At 57.2% G+C, this 4,853-nt stretch overlaps 1 non-coding gene across 1 annotated transcript in view; it reads right to left on the reverse strand.

Annotated features, from left to right (window-relative positions):
- LOC124763022 overlaps positions 1-376 on the reverse strand; it is a 1,909-nt gene extending 1,533 nt beyond the window's left edge. Inside the window, exon 1 of the ribosomal RNA XR_007012632.1 lies at positions 1-376. This exon is cut by the window's left edge and continues 1,533 nt beyond it. This is a non-coding gene — a ribosomal RNA (small subunit ribosomal RNA).
- Between the last annotated feature and the right edge of the window lie 4,477 nt (positions 377-4,853).

A 4,853-nucleotide genomic window follows, 5' to 3' on the forward strand; every position in this document is an offset into this window, starting at 1 on the left:
TACCCGTTACAACCATGGTAGGCGCAGAACCTACCATCGACAGTTGATAAGGCAGACATTTGAAAGATGCGTCGCCGGTACGAGGACCGTGCGATCAGCCCAAAGTTATTCAGAGTCACCAAGGCAAACGGACCGGACGAGCCGACCGATTGGTTTTGATCTAATAAAAGCGTCCCTTCCATCTCTGGTCGGGACTCTGTTTGCATGTATTAGCTCTAGAATTACCACAGTTATCCAAGTAACGTGGGTACGATCTAAGGAACCATAACTGATTTAATGAGCCATTCGCGGTTTCACCTTAATGCGGCTTGTACTGAGACATGCATGGCTTAATCTTTGAGACAAGCATATGACTACTGGCAGGATCAACCAGGGAGCTGCGTCAACTAGAGCTGAGCAGCCGGCCGCCCGGGAGTGTGTCCCGGGGGCCCGCGCGAACACGCAAGCGTCCGCTCAATCATTCTGCAAACAGGAGGAGGCTGAGCTCCCCTGCACAATACACCTCGAAACCCTCTCAGGTCCCGGCGGCGCGCAGCGCCGTCCCAAGTACTTGGTCGGGTTCGAGAGAGGCGCAATCGCCCGGAGTTAGGCGAGTAGACGCTTTCGGTGCGACCACCCGTGCTCCCAACTGAGCTTGCCGCTGCCGACAGAGGCCCGGGAGCGTGCTGTCGTGGCATTGCCGGCGGGAGACAACACGCGCCACCTACGGTGACCGGCAGCTCCAACGCCAGCGCCACAGAAGGACAAAAGCCCCACTTGGGTGCCGAAGCGAACTCTCCCAGCACAGCGCACGCGCCAACACATCCGCACAGCTGCGATACAAACCACCAGCGAGAACCGCTGGGGCGACCGAGCAGCAGACGGCGTCGCGGCGCCGAGCGCCGGGCGGCGGCGCATCCTCAACGCACACAGTCCTCAATCGGACCAGCACACTGAAGATGTCCACCGCGCTTCGCACCGGGCCCGCGAGGACCTACTTTGGCCGCACGGCGCCGCGCGCAGGGTGCGCCGGCGCGCAGCTGCGACGCCTGCCGCGTCCGTCGGCCGGCGCGCCTGCCACTGGCCGCCCCCACCAGCCGGCTGTAGCGCGTGCGCCCACGCACCGCGCGGCCAGCACGCCGGGAGGCGCCCCCTCACCGGCCGGGGACGGTCCCACCCAGCCACCGCCGCGTATCGCTTCACACCCAGATGCCGTTCAGTTTCGTCGGCATGGTGGGTATCGCTGGAACAACCGGTTAGTACCTCAACCTATCGTCGCCATCACCGATTCACCCCTAGCGAGAACAACCGCACCACAACAGGTTACCATTTGTTCATTTGCGTAACTTCACCAGAAAACGCAGGCGTCCATCGCCATTTGCAACTTCAACGATTATTGCATGCCTGTGTCAGGTGTCACGCCACACTACGTCTGCCCACATACACGCAACAAAATGTGCACGCCTAGACAATACGTGGAAGGTGGCCCCCGTACGTATGCGATGTCCATTGCTCGAACGACTGTCAACCGGCCTCTGTAGCATGTCGCAGATATGGAACGCGGTGCACCATGCCATCACGGTGTGTGAGGAGAGACGACTAGGTCCGAATACATCAACAGACAGCTCATGCTGATCGCCATCCACGGCGTCCGTTCCTCCCACACGTCTCTATGGCGTACCACACTGCAATCCAGCTCTCATAGGGAGACGACACGTAGCTGCGTGCACAATATTTGCACTGTATGGTCCGCCGTTTTTGGGCGCAGTCGTTGTACGGTCACACATGTGCCACGATGTATCATTCAGTACATAAGGACGAATGTGCAGTACAGATTGTGGTTTACGCGTACGACATTAGCGGACAGTTGACACAGGCCGCACCACAACGTAGCCTGAGTACGTCGCATGCGAAGGGCATTGAACATGCAAAGTTCTCACCAACCAGCTTGCGAAGGCAGGGGGCAAGGTGGGGACGTGGGGAGGGGCGGCATGTACGTCCTGCTGCCATCCACATTACAGTGTACAGCAGGAGCATGTGGAAAGTGAGCAAGACTTGCAAGGTGTTTAACATGAAGCGATACACAGGGGAGCGGGCAGTGCGAGTAGCGAACTATATTGCGAGGGTTGCGGGTGGGCAACACTACACTAATTGAACGAGTCGTATAACAATTACAGAGCAGGTTTAGGCGACAACGTGGGTTACGTTAGGGGACAACGTGGGTTACGTTAGGGGACAACGTGGGTTACGTTAGGGGACAACGTGGGTTAGGTTAGGGGACAACGTGGGTTAGGTTAAGGTACAACGTGGGTTAGGTTAAGGCACAACGTGGGTTAGGTTAAGGCACAACGTGGGTTAGGTTAAGGCACAACGTGGGTTAGGTTAAGGCACAACGTGGGTTAGGTTAAGGTACAACATGGGTTAGGTTAAGGTACAACATGGGTTAGGTTAAGGTACAACATGGGTTAGGTTAAGGTACAACATGGGTTAGGTTAAGGTACAACATGGGTTAGGTTAAGGTACAACATAGGTTAGGTTAAGGCACAACATAGGTTAGGTTAAGGCACAACATAGGTTAGGTTAAGGCACAACATAGGTTAGGTTAAGGCACAACATAGGTTAGGTTAAGGCACAACATAGGTTAGGTTAAGGCACAACATAGGTTAGGTTAGGTTAGGTTAGGTTACACGTTGTTGTAAGGAAAGGTGTAAGGGGGGGGAGCAGGTTCGTTGATAGTGATTATAGTAAGTGAATGCTTGTGACATGATCAGATTTGTCACGTCAGGATGCACCTTTGGCTTATTAGAGGCGGCGCTCCAATTCTATGCTTGTGTCAGACCTGTGTCTTTGACTCATGTCATTGTTTGTGCGCTGTGACAGGAGGTACTATTGTGATGTTGGGTGCACCGTTGTATAGGACATGTGTGGGTATTGGTGCCTTATCTGCGCAATGGTGGATGTCGAAAGGGGGGGATATTCTATTTTCCGCATGGACCTCCTGGTCTGGTTGTGATAGTGTGGATTGTGTAATGTGGCGGAGAGGATGCACTGGATGTTGTTCCATGCTGGTGCTTACATATTGTATGTGCGCCCGTTAGAAGCAGAGAGTGGTGCGTGATGAGAGTGTCTGGCTGACGTGTGGTTCCCATTGTGGGCACACTCTTTCAGCATGTATACGGACAGTTGTATATATATTCTGTAATTTGATGGCTCTGCATTGATTACTAATCAGCGCCGTGTGTACGGGTAATCTGGTTCCAGTCCAAAATGTTCCATCTGTGTACATTAGTGACAAAGACTCCCCCCATGCAGTGGGGCTCGGTCTGTTATAACTCTTCCGCGTAATATATTTGCCCCACGTTTTTGCGACTGCGAGTGCGAGTGCGAGTGCAACGCGCATGGGGACCGACATGCTGATGGCTCGGTATCGGACGCCGTACAGTGAGCAACGCGATCGCGTCTCTCGCTCGTAAGTGGTACAGGTCGCGGCTCATGTATACGGACAGCGGGAATGTCGCATATTGGAAATAACTCTTCATGAAACGCAAGTTATAGGGGTGGATTGCACTTTACGAGTGCGGGAAACGTCCGCCGTTCATCCGCTGGAGGTGCGAGTTTGGCGGTTGGGGTGGTCCACGAACGGGTGCGGGTGGAGTCATTGCCGGTCCACGGCTTCGTGCGGCAGAGCCACTGGAGAATGGGTGCTATGGTCGACAGAGGCTGCAGGCTTTGTGGGTGGCGTCGAAAGGCGGGCACTGTGGCGCCATCGCTGTCTTAGTCGGCTTGGCGTCTCATAGATGGCGGTAGCGCCGTTGCAGGAGGTCATGTTGCGGGAGACCTACAGATGGCGGTATGTTTTGTGGTGCGGACGTAGTGTTGTCCGATGCGCATAGATGGCGGTATTGCATGTGGTGTCGCCCTATTTTCACAGATGGCGATACTGTTTTGCCGGCATGGGTGGCGTAGTTCCGTCGGATCCCTGTAGGTGGCAGTGTGCTATGTCTACTGTCGACACCCACGTCACCACTATCTATCTATTTCCTAATACCTCGCCCCCCCCCCCCCCCCTACAGACTTATCACCACACACACTAACCGCCCCGGGGACTTGCCAACGACACACCCTATCCCAAGTCTATTTTCTTGCGGAGCATCATGTGTTATTATATTTTATTTCACATCCATCGGTTAGGGGGATTGGCGTTCACCGGACGGAGGCGGGGGGGACGGCGACAACGTACCAGACCCCGCCGGGCACCGCGACCGCCGCACAGCACCCGCCCGACGCCGCCGCCTCCACGCGACGCCCCGGCCGGTGGGCCGGCATCGACCGTCCGGCACCCACCGCGGCACCCAGCGGCGGCCGCCAAAGCGATACGCTATAGCGCGGCGGTACACACGGCGCCCGGCCGGCCGGCCGGCGCCGCCTCCCCGCGCGCACGGCGGCGGCACCCATCGCAGCGCCCACGCCAACCGATACGCCCCAGTCCGCCGCACCCACTGCAGCGCCCTGGGTGCGGCGCGCCCGCCCAGACCGATACGCCCAGAGATGCGACGTGCGGAAACTGTAAGCAAGGGGGGCCCCACGCGTACCCCTGCTGGCGACCAGCCCCTGGGGGTCTCGTCTCGCGACAAGACGAATCCCCCAAGCTAGGGCTGAGTCTCAACAGATCGCAGCGTGGCAACTGCTCTACCGAGTACAACACCCCGCCCGGTACCTAAGTCGTCTACAGACGATTCCGAGTCCCGACATCGAAATATAGACACCCATGGTCGACCGGTAGGGGCAGGGCGGCGCCGGGAACAGATCCCAGACAGCGCCGCCCGAGTGCCCCGTCCGGCAAACAAGTAGGGCCCGTACGGCGCGGCCGCCAC

This window comes from Schistocerca piceifrons, unplaced genomic scaffold (assembly GCF_021461385.2).
Source record: "Schistocerca piceifrons isolate TAMUIC-IGC-003096 unplaced genomic scaffold, iqSchPice1.1 HiC_scaffold_615, whole genome shotgun sequence".
NCBI classification, from domain to species: domain Eukaryota; kingdom Metazoa; phylum Arthropoda; class Insecta; order Orthoptera; family Acrididae; genus Schistocerca; species Schistocerca piceifrons.